The sequence below is a fragment of the Tinamus guttatus genome, unplaced genomic scaffold (genome assembly GCF_059628265.1).
Source record: "Tinamus guttatus ecotype Peru unplaced genomic scaffold, ASM5962826v1 Tinamus_guttatus_pri_ptg000004l, whole genome shotgun sequence".
NCBI lineage: Eukaryota > Metazoa > Chordata > Aves > Tinamiformes > Tinamidae > Tinamus > Tinamus guttatus.
Genome location: NW_028288538.1, coordinates 2,751,851 through 2,769,694, shown reverse-complemented (window position 1 = coordinate 2,769,694; position 17,844 = coordinate 2,751,851). Strand labels below are relative to the sequence as shown.

The 17,844-nt window shown below is 48.5% G+C and overlaps 1 protein-coding gene across 1 annotated transcript in view; it reads right to left on the bottom strand.

Annotated features, from left to right (window-relative positions):
• Positions 1 to 17,844, bottom strand: part of CHSY1 (chondroitin sulfate synthase 1) — a 60,839-nt gene that overhangs the window by 25,660 nt on the left and 17,335 nt on the right. The gene's annotated exons all lie outside the window — the stretch shown is intronic.

Sequence of the window (17,844 nt, the reverse complement as noted above, 5' to 3'; positions counted from 1 at the left end):
GGCCTCGCAATCTTTACAGCAGTGATTTAGGTTCATCCGCAGAAAATATTTGGGAAATAGCAGGTCGAGAACGTGATTTGCCAGCTATGAACAAAAACTCAAGGAACACAGAGTTATCTAATGGATAATAAAGCGCTGGGGGAGTTGGGTGGGCAACGGCACTAAATAAAGCCAAGATTTCTGCAGACCGGTGTGAGCAGAGCTGCAGTTAACAGCACAGGACGCAGTAACTGCAAACCCCAGCTGCACTGGAAGGGAGAAAAGCAAAGCAAACACATCTGCTGCAGCGCTGTCTAAATAGACACTACTGACATTTCAAAATGAGGAAAGCTTTCTGTAACCCTAACATTAAAGGCCCCTGGATGATCCATTCTACTTTACCACCCACTTTTAAGAAGCTGGATAGGATTTCCAAATCCATCTGCATGATTTAACGCCATTCAGGAGTGTTATAGGAACTGGACTAATTTACTCTGACAAATCACAGCTAGACATTTTGAATGTTCAGGAAGGAAAGGTTTCCTGGAAATGTAAAATTTGCTACTAGACCAACTGATACAAACAAGGAGTGTGCATGTGTGTGAAGAGAGCGACTGTCTTTGGGCACCTAAGTCTTCTCCTCTAGTCTGAAGAAGGGCTGTGTGCCCAAACCCCTTCCTGTGCAGACTAAATAATATCAAAAAATTAGAAAGTTTGGCACCTCTGAAATTTTTGCTTCATTTATATCTTTAACCTGTCATGGCTACACCCTTACTTCACTAAGTGATGGATAGACCTTCACAGTGAGGACCATTTTTAATTTTACCGTATCGTGACGCCAGGTTAGGGGAAAGCAGAGCAGGCAATGCACAAAAAGGCCCTTGGAGCCACGGGATGAGGTAGGTGACTCCAATACAACGTGCCCTTGTGTCTGCTGGGGATGGAGCACCGGAGAGCAGAGGGAGGGCGATGCCGTTAGCACGGGGCCAGTATCAAACTGTCCCTAACGCACCTGCAGCTCCCCTGGTCCAACGCCACGTGCAAGGATTTGCCATGTTCTGGTAGGGATGCACGGGACTGTCCCCACCAAAGACAACCGCTCCTAGGATGTGGTCGCCTTCCCCAAGGAAACCAAGGCCAGGGGCTCTAAGGAGGTCCTTCCAACACTGCGGCAGAGGGGATCGCTCAAGCAGCGAGATGGAGGAGGAGAGACACGAACGTCACAGCTCTGGCAACGGCCTCCGCTATTTCTCAAAGGAGCAAAGTCTGCAGGAAGCTGCAGCCGACAGACACAGAAAGAAGGCCAGGGCTGTGCCCATCCTCGCGCCTGGGCTCGTGCCCATCCTCGCGCCTGGGCTCCCGCCCCTGCGGTCGCAGAAGGGAGTGTGATGTCCCTGCCAAGCGGCCGCCCGCGCTTCCCAGCCAGGACAGGAGGCTGCCCAGCTTGGCAGGAGCCCGCGCGGCCGGGAAAGAGCCAGGCCGGGGCACAGGGCCTCGAGGAAACGGCATCGCTGCAGGAACACGAGCCCTGCGCCGCCCCGAAGGGGCCCTGGGCGTATTCGTGTCCCCTGGCAGGAGGATCTCAGCAGTGAAAGCCTCCAGAAAGCCGTGCCACACCAGGATGCCTCGCACTAAGACTCACCTCAGTTAGATGCTTGGAAGGGAACCATAAATAAAAAGCTCTACTGCTCTAAACAGCAGTTTTCCCCATCCCACCCTTGAAAAAGGAAGCAAAACCAAGCCCAAACACGAGCATCTACCAGCTAATCTCATACCTTAACTGAGATTCAGTTTTGCATAATGTTCCCAATATATTCTGCTGAACTCCAGGCAAATGTTGTGGTTTAGGCCAAGGAATAAGCATGTCTAACACCATGAGCGAGGCCTTTGGAGTGCAAACTTAACAGACAACATTCCCTTAATGAACAGAAATCCTGGTGTTATCACTGAGCAGGCAGCAGACAGTCAAAGGTCCCACACTGTCCAGGTCGGCACTGCTCCACTGGGACACTAATAGGCCTGGCACTGGGAGAGTCTCCAAATCCACAGCACATTTCCAGGGCTGGATAGACTTCATCTCACTGGAGCTGTCATGAACCTGAAGGTTCCCACCTGATCTCTGTACACAAATACTTAGCCAGAAGAAAGGCATTTCTCAAAGGAACTCAATACGATTTGTGACTACTTCTTCCATCAAACAGAACGGTCACCACCAAAACCCCTATGGACATTTTGGACAGTACAAGGAACGTCTCGGACCAGGCACCTTTGGCCAAGCACGCTGGGGAGCAGCTCCTGTTCCATGTGGGAACGGGGCAGAGAGGCTGGAAAACGCTCCGACAAAAGGAAAAGGCCTATTGTATTTCATTGTAATGTAGGCAGGACCTGAGATCACATGCTGGAGTCAGAGAAGGGTGAAATAAAAAAAAAAAGGAGGAAAAAAAAAAAAAAAACTTGTCAAAAGATACTTTATGACCAGGCAGTCCGAGCCAACTGTATAACAAGGGCTTGTACGAAGCAGAGAGCTCTGCCAGACAGCTGTGAGAACTTCACACTTGTCAGGCAACCAACCTCGGCTCTAATCACCACCTCCGGCCTCCCTCCAAGAAAGAGCTGCTCAAAAATCTGCAACTTAAAGACAATTCTGTTCAGAATTTAGTATCTTGGGACGGCTAAGAGCTCTATTACCCCACATGAGAACCCCCTAGGCTTGGTGCAACGTGAGTGTGGAGCAAAAAGCAAAATCGAAACAAGAACAAAGCCAACCTCTCGGTGACCCCCAAGGTTCACAGTGCAAGAGGAGGGTGACAGCAACAGGCAAGACCCAGGGCAGGAGAGGGCACGAGGCCGAAGGGGTGGTAGTAGCTCAGCATCTTAGGGCAGCGGTGTCTATAAAATACATCTGGAAAGTAAATACAGAGGAAACGGGGATCCTGATAAGACTGATAATAAACAGATGGCATCTAATCGAGGAAATACAGCTCCTTCCCCCGGTCTTATCCTGTGTGTGTGGTGGTCTTGCAGACTGAATACGTTGAGCACAACCCCCATCCACGATGCTGCTGCTGGCAGATATGGAGCCCAGATGAAGGGCAAGAGCCTTCCTGAAGCTTGACCCTACAGAGAGGTTTTTGTGCACTTGGCTTTCCCCAAATCAGCCGCTGCAACAATTCGGTGCAGCAGCAGCAGTGTATGGGTGAAATGGGGAAAAAAAAAAAAAAAAAAAAAGTGTCCCTGTCAGGAAACACATTTCAGCTTTTTTATGGCATTACAAAGCACTTCACCCCTTACTGCCCTAAGCTTTGCATTTCACTTGTGGTTAAAAATTAAGCAGAGGGGAAAGGCATCACATCCCATTGGTGCATGTTCTTAGATAGCTCTGTATGCTGACATCTTAGCAATCCCACCAGTTTTAAGCACAACCGTGGTGAAAGGTAATGTTTTTGCCCATTATGGTCTACAACAGGGAAATATTTATGGAATGAGCAGCATGTTAACGTGCCTTCATTTCCAGCAGTTCAGTGAGGCTTCTGAGAGTCCTCTCTAACTTTACTGACATTTGTTTCATTGCATGAGCCTTCATGCTCCAGTTTGGGATTAAACTGTCATAGGGGGATTTACTGATTCAACTAAATACTTGCTTTCTGAGAGAGAAATTCCAGTTGTCTGCTCCTCGTTTCTCTCTAGCCATCAATACAAGCCAAATTTCCGTTCAGGGGAACTGAAACTGAAAGGTCTCCTGAATGCTTGAAAAAAAAAAAAAAAAAAAAAGAGGTGAAGAAAAAAAGTACATTTCTACATGAAAAATCAGCTAAGTCAACACAACAACGACAATAATAAAGGGAAAAAATAAATCAAGAAACATTCAAAGAAGGAGTATGGGTTGTCTAAAAAAATGGGTCATCTTAAAAATATTCAGGCCCTTATTCCTTCCAGCTCCCAAAACCCTCTGAATCGTCGGAGGCTGCAGTGCAGCAGGGGCTGTTGCAGGGCTGCCTTTTGTCTGCGGTCCAAACTTGTCCCATCCCTCGGGTGGCTGCGGGATGGAAATGAGGCAAAACGAGGCAAAAGCCTCCGCGGCGGCGCAGCCCCGGGCGCGCGAACACCCAGCGAGCCCGGGAAGCCAAACGCCGTCGCAGCTGAGCTCAGCACAGCAGCAATTATTTTCCATAGCACCATCATGTTCAAGCATAAACATGCTTATCTCTGTACTTAAGATACAGAGACGGAAAACGCACTGCTGAAAAAAAATCCCCTTTTTTCTCCCCCGCCGCCTGTGTTTGATTCTGTTGCAGGAGCTCTAATCCTTCAAAGAAAGAAGGTTGAGGACAAGGAGGAGCTTCATTGTACCCTTAAAACTCCAGCGTTTCTTTTCTGTGCAACTACAAGTTGTTGGAAAGCTTGTTTCGTTTTGCTTAACTCTTTGTAAGGCAATTTATATAAAGTTTTGAGACAAAAAAAGAAACTGTTATAAAGCCAATGCTATAAAAATATCATGTTTCAACCACAAAAATCATTATTAACAGCAATTTTTTAGAAAATGATTCCCAATCTAGTCCCTTTTCAAAACTGTTTTTCACCAAAAAAGCCCACATTTTAAATGCTTGCTTCTGTGACATCGATTTAACCCATATGAAGAATTTCTAGATCCTTCCCCTTTTCCATCCCAGAAACAAAATAAGAACCACGACACACAGAACAAAGGGTGCAAGATCATTTTCTTCAGAAATTTTTCTTTTGGGCTTTACAAATGAAATGAGATGCTCTAGCATCGGAGAGCGAAAGGGCCACGGCCACTTCCTCACTCTCGCTTTTGTCAAAGGCCTAAGCTGTTGATTTTAAATTAAATAGTAGGAAATATAGATTCATAACCAGTGAAATCAGCTTCTGAACCACCCAAATTTCCTGAATTCAGGGTAAAACCGTTGCATCCTGCTGCCTACGCTTGCTCTTAAGGTGCAGCTCGTTTTCATGGGCCACCCCGTCAGCTTGGCCACCTTGGTTCAGCAAGGGGGCCCCATCTCTGGCTTCGGGACATCTGCTGCCGTGGGGACAGGCACAAGGCCTTGGGATAGACATCACTGGGAAAAGCACATGTGTGTCTCCTCCTTTCCCACCTGCACGTATTCCAGCCCCAGGCCGGATTTCTTTACAAATGGTTATTAACTCATCGAATTTAAGAGGCTCTTGGCTTCACGTCACGTTGTTTGGATGTTCCCTAACCGCCACGGTGCCCTTTGGAGCATCGTAAAACCCGGGTAGATTCAAAGGGAAGGAGGGCCAGCGAAACAAGACCATCACTCTAATTGAAAGCAATCCTGCTCCATCCCTGAGCTGAAAGTTCAGCTGACAACAAGATTTAACATCCCGCTCTGGCTGGGGAAGTTCACCACAGAACACTTAGAGTTCCTAGGACACGGGAGAAAGAAAGCACAGAATATATTAGTGAAAACCTGCAGGAAGCAGGCACTCAGACACCCGTTCCTGCCCCCGGGCAATATTTTGCTTGCAAAAGCTGCAGAAGTCCAGCCAGCAAATGCTAAGACTCTCGGAGCCCAACGATTTGGCAAAGCCACCTTAAGACTTCCTAAAACGTCACTTTAAGGGTCAATTTTGTCCGTTTTCTCCAGGTCATCTTTTCTCTCAAAGCAAACAAAAGCCACGACCGTCAATGTTTCTGAAACACTTGCAACGTGCTTGAGATTTCTGTGGCCGGAGTACACACATTTGGATGTCTAACTTCTTTACCTCGCAAAAAAAAAAAAAAAAAAAAATCTACGCTGTGGCAGGTCATTAATCACTTCCTTCAGAGACAAAGCACTAACCTTTAATAAGGGGTTTTCACATCCTGACAGAAATAACTGAACCCGCATCAAGCAAAGTAAAAGGAAACACTTCAGATGCAGACGTCTTCCCACGGGTGGTTAAGAGGCTCTTCATGGAAAGCTGCCCGTACCGTGTTTGCCCTCCTTCGGCTCTCCATCAGGAAGAGGTGACACTCCAGAGGATGACAGGAACCCGAAGGAAAATATTAACAGGTGGAGAGAGGAGCTTGAGGGTTGTTAAATGAGCTGACAAGGCCCTCAAGGGGGCAAGAGGAGGAGGAAAAGGGGACGAGGCAAACCCCATATGGAAGTGCAAAGCACGGAGGTGAAGCAACGCCGGCCCACGGCGCCAAAGCAAGAAAGGAGGAGCAGGGAACCATGAAAAAGCAGCAGCACCTCAAGCCTGTATGGAAAACGCTGCTCGGGAGGAGATGATTGGCATCACCAGGACGGATGGTGGCAGCGAAACACGTAAAGAGCAACACTCTGTAAAACCCGGAGCTTAGAGGGGTGCAAGTCCCTCTCGGGGAGGGAAAGCTCTGGAGAGAGGCCCATCACTTCCAAAAGAAGAGGAAGAAATCACGAGGTGACCTCACGCTGGTAAACTCGCTGCTCTCACAAAAGAGAGAAGCGGCACTGGAAAAAGCGGGTCAGAGGAACGGTTAATGTATTTCGACTCACTTCATCCCGGTGACGCAGTGAAACCAGATGACATGTATCCAGCGTCTACAAGCCAGCTGGCAAACGGCTCGGACAATTCCCTAAGACAGAGGCGGCACCAGGAGAAACTTAGGAAAATAAACATACAGCAGCCATCCTGTGCGCGATGCAGGGCCCACCTGGCTCGTGCCCGGTCTGACTGCGGGCAGTTTGTTGCGAATTCCCGCAGAAAGAGGCCAAGCGCCGGCGCAAAACGGACCTTCCCTTCCCGGCGCTTTCCATCTTGGAGCAGACGGCAGCCGCCGGATTTCCTGAGCTGGAGATTGCATTTGGGCCGTGACGTTTAATAGCCCCGGACAGACCTTCTCGCAAGCGGAGGTTTTACATCTAGAAAGGGATTTAATCGGCGGCGCAGCGAGAAAGGCGGTTGCTCTGGGATGTAGCAGCAGCATCGCCACCTTCGGGGCCACGGAGCTGGGCCCAGGCGCTCCACAATACTGCGCCCTGGGCAGATGCTCCTGCCAGAAAGTTGGTTGTAAAACTGCAAAAAAAAAAGAATAAGGAAAAAATCCACCATGGCAACTCACGGCAGAACATGGACAGGCAGACAAAGGAAAGAATAATGTCATTAGTCAGGAAGAAGCCAAGGGATGAGTTAGTAAAATGTTTACATAGATTTGTGTAGCAGTAACCTAGATGAGAAGGGACTGGTTAACAGTGGAAATAAGGTATTATTCAGGGTTTCTAACCAAAGGCACCATTTGGTTATGACTTAAGGGGGAAACTAGAGACGTCCCAAATGAATAGACAAAGAGACACTAAAAAAGGTGGCTGAGATGTGCAAAAACACCTAGACCATGGCACTTACCAGAGGAAGTCTCACGGACTCCCTTGAGGGAGGAGGGAGAGGAAAGGTAAAGATCATCTACCTCATCTGAAGTCACATTCTCTTTTCTATTGCATAAACAGACATTCTGTCCCATTCCATTTAGGAAATTTCCATTTTCTTGATTAATCTTTTTTTTTATGTTGCTTTTTCCTTTTGCAGGTCAAAGTCCGTATCAGATGCCTTTGCAAACACTTCTGCGGGATGACATTTCCGAAATCACAAATACTTCTTGCACTACAGAAACAAGGTTACTACAAGTCATTATTTGCATGTCTGAATTAATGCATGGCAAACAATGCAGAAATCCTCATTTTTTTAATCTAAGGGGAGGAAAGTTACAGCTATCTTACAGACTTTAATGATATAATGTCCCTTTCATAGAATAACTTTACATACATACAGTGGCTTTCTCTATGTAACACCACTTTTGGCAGCTGCAATTTATCATTCCTGTTTCCCCCACTTCATTCAGCCTCCAAGCAGCAAATCTAGGTTTCTAGTTCTCTCATACTAGGGCAGCACTAGTCTCTCCCATGTCAATGGAAACAGCAGGCAAAAGAAGTAATTCAATCCATAATAAAAAGGCTTCTCCCACCTCTCCAAACACAATTTTTACTCCCAAAGTTCCCTTTTCTTCCAAAGCTGCTGCAGTATATGCTAGAAGCTATTGACATTTGCAACCGCAGCAGATTTTATATAGCAAAAAGAAGAAAAAAATCAGACATTTTACAGCTTGACACCCCTATTTAGAGAGGGCCTTACCCATTTCAAAGGGAGATCCCCAGCTAGATAGTGGAATAGTCATTACTGGAGTCTAGTTCTGCAAAAGCCCAAGACGCTAAGCTTTAAACTCATGCCAGTCCTATGTACAGAATAGCTATTTTGGATAATTACAGAAGTTGTAATAATGCCTTTGGAGTCTCACGAAGCTGAGCTCCTTGCTACTGAGACGTGTAGTTTTGCAGGAAGCTTTTTGGAAAGAGGCCTCTGAATTTTGTTTTAATAAAACATGAAACACAAATGTCCTCTAGATCTTATTATTCTCTTGTTGGATACGATGACCACAGGCAGGATTTTTAGGCCTGATATTCGGTGGATGTAAATCAGCAAAGCTTTGCTACCTGATCACATTACACCCACTTACATCAGAGGAAAATTGAGCGCTATGCCAAGTCATGTTTGCAAGGGGGCTAGGAACTCATCTGTATTTCAATTTTAGTGCAAAGTTAAAAAAAAATATTGCTGACACAGCAAAGCTTTTTTGAACTGAACTCAATATTATACCACCATGTATTTCTTATTATGCACATACATCAGCTGCAGCACAATTCAAATATACTCTGCCGGGAAGGAGAAGCAGTTAAGTGGTAAGAGCAGAAGTATTAAGAGCAATATTTGCACGTGAGTTTCTGAAAGCAACCCAAGGCCCACAAAGGCACCTGCATGTGAGGAGCACGTTCCGGCTCTGGCCCGCATGGGCATTTTGGGCTGGTTCGTGCACCAATTAGCACTTTCCAGAGATGAGGAGACTTGTTCTGTTCCTGGAATGGGAGAGGGAGGGAGAGCTCTGGTCTTCCAATAAGCAAAAAACCAGGTAGAGACAGCAGGAAATAAAACCAGGTCTGAAATGGGACAAAACACTGAAAGCTTCAGAGCTACCTTGGTTTTCACTGTTGTGTTTAGCGCAGCCTCCACATTTCCAAGTCCCTTCCACGAAACGGGCTTGATTAATTCCCCTTCCAACCCGTCTCTGCTCAGAAGCCAATTTAGCAATTAAATTAATCGTCAGATATTTCTTGCCAGAGAATAAAAAGGGAGTTTCACCTAGCCTGGGCAAAACGCAATTCCCAAAGGATTTCAGAAGTTAATGAGTGGAACAGTTACAAAAAATATAAAAAATGGCAATTCAGACAGCCAAGAAAGAGACAGGAAGTGACAGATTTAAGAAAATACCTCTAAAATAGAGGAAATGAGTCGTCCTTTAAGAAGAAGAAATTATACATATAAAGCACACAAAACAGACTATTCTTTGTAGACTTGACTGAAAAAGAAAAAAATAAAATTAATAGCATTAAAAGCAAGACACTTTTGATGGTGAGCCTCATCCATTTCAGGCAGAAATTTTACCAATTTGAAAAGCAGCAGCCAAAAATCTGTTAAAAAGAGAAGGAGACAGGGACGAAACGCACGCCAAGGAGCCATCCCACTAATGGTTGTCACCCGCTGCTGCGGGGACGGCTCTGGTGACACTGGCCGTGACCCGAGTTCCTCCTCAGATGAGTGTCCTCCCAGCTGAGGGGCTTCCTCAGAGAGTCCCAGAGCAGAGGTGTAAGTGGTAGCGGATCCGTGGTACGTGCAGCTTGAGGAGTACCTAAGGACACCACTTTATCCCAGCCACGAGAGCCAGCTCCTAATCTCCAGACACCAAGAATTCCCTGGATTCATTCCCTGGATGTTCCCACTGAGCTCAAGCAAGCCGGGAAAGGGCAACAGTGAGAGAGGCTTTGGGGGGTGTCAACCAACAAGCTCCAAGCAAAGCACAGCTCTGGTTTTGCAAAATTAAGTCTTCCTTTAATATATCTATATTTTAAGTTAGTGGCTATAATGCAGTAAGTGTCACGCATAGAGGAGCTTTCTCTACTGCCTGAGTGCAACCCCCTTACGTAGCAAGTTTCATCTCAGAGATCGTGTGTTCCTCCCCACAAAAGAACATTCATTGTCCAGACATGTTCGGAAAGGTTTTGCCCAGAGGGGATAGAAAAAAAATAAAAAGGAAGAGAGAGAGATTTCTCTTCAATTTAGGACTGTGAAAGGCATTTATTACGACATTTCTGTAGAGCTAAAATGTTCTCTTTCATTATCAAGTTGTCATTAAATATAAATTTACCTGGACCTGATTCCTTGCTTTCGGAATGATTTAAGACCTCTCTCAGTCGCTAGAGAAATTAGACCAATCAATAAACCTGAAATCCCTCTGTCACGAGGATTTCCCTTGCAAGGGTTTTAACAGCAAATTTAGCATCGAGCCACTTCGAGCAAGCTCAAAACTGGTTTTTGCTGCCCATAAAGGCAGCAGCAGTTGCCCTGAGCTTCAAGGCTGCTGCTGAGAACCATCACCCATCGCAGTGGGGGAAAAGCAGCAGGTCCCCCACATCCCGGCCTCGTCGCTGTCCATAGTGAGCGCTGGGAAGACGGAGCCGCTGCCCCGCTGGTAACGCCAGCACCTCCCCACGGAGCAGAGCTGCTGGCCCAACCGCTGGGACAACAGCCCCCTCTCGTCAGCATTTTGTCCAGTGTCCTGTTTTAATTGCTGCTTTATTCACTACTTTTACCTGGGGCTTGCTCCGACGGCTTGCAGGACTCTCGGTGACCCTGCGTGAGGATGGCTCGAGGCCCTTGGTGGACCTTGATGGACCGAGGCCCTTGGTGGTGCGAGCCTGGGGCTTGGGCCTCTGCATCCCATCTGGGCTACGGAGGAGACATTCCAGGACCCTCGGAGCCAGATCCACTGTTTACTACCCAATCTGAGGGGAAGTCCTGCTGTGGGGTAAGCACTGGGGTCCACTGCACAGAGGTGCTGCACATCCATGAGGAAGGACTTGTCCCTTCAGGGAGCACGAGCACGCAGATAACACAACACACACATGTCAATCCCACTCATTTTAACTTTTCCTCATAAAGAGGAGACTAATCCAATATCTCCCAAGCCCACAACCCTCTGAAATTTGCTGTGGTTTGGACAGGCAGGCATCACCCAGCACTAACTCCATACACTGCTGGCTTTGCTTTGAAAGGCGAAATCCGCAGATGACCTTATCGTGATGTTTCCTTAGGTCCTTACGTTTCAATGCACCTTTAGAGCTTACAAATTTCTTACTTCAATTGACATCATAAGGCAGTGAATTTCCCAGGCTATGTTGCACAAGAAGAATAGTTCTCAGTTTTGAGCTTCAGTGAAGGTGACAGGAGGGTGGGGAGTGAAGGCACGTTCGGGTAGAGGACACGGGTCCTCCTCCGTGGTGTGACATGTGGGGTTTGCCAAGCCAGCCTGGTCAACCGGCTCATTTTAGTCACCGCTCTCAAAGACTAAGAAACAACTGCCAAGAGGTGGTGACTGTCATAAAGACGTAGGAGAAGAGCTGCCAGCCTGGCCATTTCCAAAAGCCACACAGAAAAGTCTTCCCATGGCCACCACGAGGGAGGTGAAGAGGGAAGCAGGACAGACGGCAGCTGACAAGGACACAGATCAGCCAGCTCCGCTGAGAAGGCAGTCAGGAAGCTGTCCTACCACACAAAGACGTTCTCTCTTTACCACGGCACTTGCCTAAATTGAATTTGTTTTCAATTAAAACGTCATTAAAAATGTCTGCCTCTGCTCTTGCACACTTCCTGCTCTCACGATACTGCATGGACCCCAGCCATTTCCCGAGCCTCGCTGCAAGTCTTTTGGCACTCGAGCTTTCCAAAGCAAAGGCCGGCAACACACAGCCCTTCACTTGGGCTGCACGACACGCAGGCTCCCAGCGGGGACACAGCAAACCCCGAGGGATTAGAGACCTCCGTGCCACAGCGGGTCACGCACGGAGGGGGCTCGGTGCACGCTGTCACTCTGTCACCTCTCAGCAAGTGAAAAACAACCCCAATCGGATCACAGGCGTCACCTCGACTACCGCAGCGCGGGCCAAGGCGGTCACTGCCCGCCGAGGATGTGACTCCAGCAACTTCCCTGGCAGGATATGCTCGAATCCACTGGGCAACCGGATCTAAGAAGAATGGACAATTCCATGGTTTGTGTGAAGCGTTATAGAAGACACAGGTTGAATGTTAATCAGAAAGAAAGAACTACTGATCATCAACATATCAATGGGCCCGGTTTAGCTTTCAGTGCTCATTATTGTCTGCTCTGAGATGCAGGACTGAGGCTGCACAGATATTTCCAAGTTTGAAAGTTATGGCAATGGCTTTGTGCCCAAAGGCAGATGGGGAAAGAACTGCAGCAACACGAAAAAACATTTGCAGATTAAAAAAATAAAAACACACGATAACATCATTCAAATGACAATGCTCAGGAACGGGATCTGGAATCCCTCACAGAGTCTCCCTTATATTCCAGCACACGCAGGGATGTGAACACGTACTTCAGCTAACCACAGAGCACGCACAGTTGCACAGAGAGATGCTGCCCAACATAATGTGCAGCTACCAGGGGAGTATAACCGGAATATCCAGAAATGGCCATATTTATTTATTATTTACCATTGAGATACCACAAGAATCACTGCAGCTCTTCTCTCTGGGAGGGTACAATCATCATATTGATAAAACTGGCACCAATCCCAGGCTGGGCACGGCTGTTTTGCCCCGTCACACAAAGAGGCACAGACACAAAGATAACCGGTGATGTTATGTTGGCTACCGAAGAAAACAAGACCCGAGCCACTGTTCTTCACCGCACGCTCTCTGCTTTGACAGGAAGAATATATACTCTAAGGTGGTTTTATACCTCATTTTTGGATGAGGATGGAACACTCTGCATGGTAACCAGGCACGAAATGCTACCACACACAGTGCTGCTCAGCGCTGCTTCTGCGTGGGCCACCACGCACGAGTCAGGTGCACGAGGGCTCCTTCCATCCACGCTGCCAGGCCACGGCACGTCCCAGCGTCAGACCTGCCACTCGAGCGCAGGGCGGTTCTGCCGGCGTGTGAAAGCAGCGGAGGTTCAGAGCACGTTGCCTTCTTGGCAGGTACCCTCCTCGCCTACGGGAAGACGCACACGGGGGAGTTTCTACAGCTAGAAAGAATAAGATTATTATAGTCCATCAAATAGGATTTCCTGCTTTATGGATTACAGCTGTGTCATAGCGAGAGCCAGAGGAACAGCAGGTTGTTTCCTAGCTACTGCCTTGTAATACCTTGATGTTTACTTACACACACTTTAGACTGACTTCCCTTCTGAAAGTGCATCTCAGTCTTTAGTTCCCCTCATCACACGTCCAGCTTTCATGTGTCAAGAAAAACTGCCTGCAAATAAGTTCTGTTGTATCAAAGGTTCACGTCTTCCTCGGCTCTTCTCAACCCAAGCTCCTTGAGGAGACAGTTCCTTTGGTTACTGCAAGTGGCTGCTTCTCTTCCAGCCTTCAGCACTTCCCAGCTCAACTCTCATCATTGTACTGAGTTTTTGCAGACGTGAGCACCTGTAAAAGCTACCTGGTTTGCACAGACAGACATTCTCCCTCACAGCAAGAAACTGCTGCATCTTCAGCAGCAGTCGCAAGAGCAGCAACATGTATCCAGCAACCACTCAGCAGAGCATTGCACAAGAGCATTGCCCTTAGCCAGCCTGACACTGCAAATGCTGAAGGAATTTGGTTCTATAGCACCTCTACTCATGGGCCTCTGCTCAGCATTTTTAAAATTATTTGAACTCCACCGTGCTATTAAGATCTCTCTGGATTTCACACCTGGTCTCCTGCCTCACCACCTTGCAGCTTTGGGAGATCCTTCCCCGTCGCTGCAGGGTGCTGGGCAGAGGGCTCCTCCACACACCCCCAGCACATGCTGCTCTCCCGGCTTTGGCTAAGAAACCCATTTCCACAGCTTGGAGAGGCCAGCGGAGAACTGTGAGTTGGTCCCTGCAGAGCCCTTTGCTTCCACCTCAATTTGTTCACTCTCTGATACCCACTGGGAATGAAATCAGACGGAGCTGATTATTTCCCACAAATTCTGCCTGTGGCTTTTCTATCACCTAACCGGTGGGGAGGGGACATTTCTGAAGTTCAATCAGAGACATGGCCCCTTCTGGCAGAAAATCTGCTTCTCCCGCTTGCTCCGGAGACAAGTCCTTTCCTGCCTCCCTTCGCTGCAGCCCTGATGGTGGAATTTTAATTGAAGTGACTGGGTGAGCAGGGGAGGGAAGGTGCGGTTTGGCCACAGGACGTGGTGTCGGGACCTCGTACGCTCCAAGCCTTGCCCTGGCATTGCCTTGTTCAGTGCCCCAAGGGCAGCTCCGGCGCGGGCGGCCGGAGCATGGGAAAGGTTTGCGAAGAGCTTTGATGTCGACACACAAAATTCTAGACCTGGGGTAACAGTTCCCTCAACGTACCGGGAAATCAGGTTCCTCCAAGTTTTCCTGCGAGCAAGGTCAAAAGCGCACGCCGCCACGCTCCCTCGGGAATGACAGGCGGGCTAAAATTAACTTCAATATAATTTCTCACTCTCTTGTGAAAGAGGCCACAAAAAGCCTAAATGCACCTTCAAAGCCTAAACAGATCTTCAGCGAGAGGGAAAAAGTCCCCAGAGAAAAAAGCAAGTCTAGACCCGTGTTGACAAGACGCTGATGCCAGGGCCTGGGCAGGACAGCGTGGCGCTCTCCAGGGACAGGGATCGGTGGTGGAACCTGCCACGATCCACCCCAGGTTGGGAAGCAGGGGAGATGCAACCACGACCGACTCCCCTGCTTCGGTGCAGGGCTCAGCATCTACGCGTCAATATTTAATCATGCTAAAGGAGCAGAATAGAGCAACTTCTGTAGCCCCTCAAAAGCAAAAGACAACAAGGGTTCAATGTAAACCTGGTCCTATCCTTTTCCCGATCTTCTCTTTTCATTAAATTGCCATGAGATATGGGATGAGTCGTTTTCCACCCAAACTGTACCTTGAGTCAAAAAGCCAGCAGTGACAGCATCAGAATGCTATTTGGGAATGGGAGGGAGGAGTTGTCAGATAGCTTTGGTGGGGTTAAAAAGGAGAAGAAAAAAAAAAAGCCAGGAGATGCAAATCTTTAAATGACTGAAAGTCAAAGGAGAAAAATGCCAGAGATTCAGCACACAGTGGGACTCTGTCGGCTCACAGAGCCTCCTGTCTCCTTTCCCTCCTTCCTCTACACTGCAGAGGCGCATTTCTGGGCAGGACGGGTTTCCACAGGAGCCTCTCTGTGAAACCACCCTGCGAATATGCAGGAGAAAAATTATGTCAGCGAGGAGCAGGGGGAAAGACATGGGATAAAGTAACACGGAGGACACAATAGAGCTCCAAGACTCTAGGAAGTGGGGGTTTGGGCTATTCTTCCCCCAGTTAAATGCTGGGTGAAGGATGGGGGTCTCTGCTGCATGCGGCTCTGGGCTGGTGCACACACTGGCAGCTTTTAAAGCCAGGTCTCTCTCCAGAACCCAAATTCAGCACATTTTTTCCCCAGAGAAAATTCTATTGTCTCACAGCCACATTGCCAAATTCGGACATTTAATTCCATTGCCAAAGTGCAAAAGAGAGGGACTCCAGGCTCGCTTTTAAAGGCAGAGCCTCGAGCTGCCGCTGCGGCTGTGCAGTAAACACCAGACACAGCCCAGCTCCCCGTCCTCAAACGGGAAGCGAGACAGCGTATAAACAACGCGTGGCCGTGCGTCCCCGCTTCACAACGCGTGGCTGTGCGTCCCCGCTTCACAACGCGTGGCCGGGTGCAACACCCAGGCGCGCAGGCCGCTCGCGGCTCGCATACCTCAGGCGGCGGCCGGGGCGCACGGCGTGAGGCGCCTCAGCAGGCGCGCGGCCGCGCGGCCATGAAGGAGCCTTTGTGCTGGCACCGAAACAAGGCGTTTTCTGTGAGGGAGGCGCTCGGGCACCCAGCGGCATCCACGGGGTTACGGGCTGCACACTCTGCTCCGCGGCAGGAGGGGACACGGCACATCGCAGGCGCCGGGGAGGGAGAGCCTGATCCTGTGCGGCTGGATCAGGGTACGGCTCCGAGGGGGATGGCGTTACGGTCACCTTCCCTGTCCCTCGCTTGCAGCTCCTCTATGAAAACCCCCCAGCTCTACAGACCTGCAAGTCAGTGGGACCTGCCCTTGTGGCAGCCCCTGCCCAGGGGCCACCCCAAACGCTGCCCATCCCCACACGAACCCCTTCGTCCCAAGGCTCAGAGCCATTGCTCCGATTTTTACATTCTGAAATATCCTTTTCACCTTCACCCTAGTTTCCAGCTCTGAAACTAGGCTAATTCCTTAAGGCTGCGGGAGCTATGGTGTTATTTTTGGCCCGGGCTAGATAAGAGACCACGTGGATGGTTTCTCCGTAGATCAAGCACGCAGAGCAGCGATGATACCATCAGCAAACTCGAGGATTTGGCTAACACACTACCCCGTAGGATCCGAGGTGCCTCGGCTCCCGGTTGTCCGGGCTCAGCGGGACACAGGAATGAGGCAGGGAAGAGCACAGTTGCGAAAGGAGCCTTTTTATGTATTTCAACTCTACATAGCGAGAGAAGAGAGGAAAAAAAAGGTTATTTGGAAAAGCCAAAGAGCAACAGCTCTGCCCCAAACCTGGGGAAGCCATAGCTCAAAAACACTTCCATCTGGTCCCAACTGCACAGGGAGAGAGAGGGAACACCCTGCCGCCCTACGGAAGGTCAAACCCACTCTCGTCACTCAGATTTATTATTTTTAAGTAAAGTTCCCCTTGGCCAAAGATATAAGGAAGTGACTTTAACAGAAAAAAGGATATAAAACCTATCATGCCAGTCAAGTTAGAGGTGAACTTGAGTCATTTGTGATAAGGTTAAACAAATGTCTCTAAATGTCTCTCTCTTGGCAGAACAAGGCTGTGCTTGCAAGGGAAGGATGTGTTTGCTGACCTGCACGACGAGCGTGAGACGTGTGTGTTTGAGGGCCGCTCCAGCGAGACAAGACTGCTTTCAGTGAAGCATCTGATCTGAAGGGTGTAGGAAACCATTACAGAAATTATACTGTGAGCAAAACCAGGCCAGGCATTTAACCCACTCTGCTACCGAACACTGGGTGGTAGGGAAAAAAAATAGGTCTGATTTTTTCCTAAATCTAGACAGTTCCCCATCCAATATTTATGTAGAATTACACAAAATATTAAATGTCAGCTCTAACAGCTTTCTTAGTCCTTGCTAAGGACAAGAACATTCCCTGTATACAGAGATGCTGGGAACTGAACTGTTGTCTCCTACGCAGACCTTCTCCACTCTCTCTAAGATAGTGATGCGGACTGAAGCACAGCTCCAAGGGATTAAGGCAGCTCAGATAATGCAAACTAGCACTTTCCTGCATTCCTCACCAATACAGTGGTGACATAACTCGCCAAAACATTTAGCTTTAATTCAAATACGCTTTAAAGAAGTCACTGCCGAGTAATTAAACCCACGGAAGGCTGATGAGCACAGGAGCTTTGTTAATGTTATGGCGTTCTCAGAGCACTATTCTAACTAGTTCCACCAATGTAAGCTGGCAAACACAAATGTGAGCAGGCAGCAAGTTTTCACCAACAAGCTCGTGCCTGCCTTTCAGGGAGCGCCTGGACACAAGGTCTGAGCGTGGCCAAGAGGGCAGGGGGCTCAGGAGCAGCATCCAAATGCCAGGTACCCCCTCCAAGGCGATTTGAAGGTAGAAGACTTTGCTAGCAACATGCTTCCCTTTTTATTGCAGCAGAAGGAGGAAGAGCATAAAGACAGTTGCACTTTTGGGATACCAAG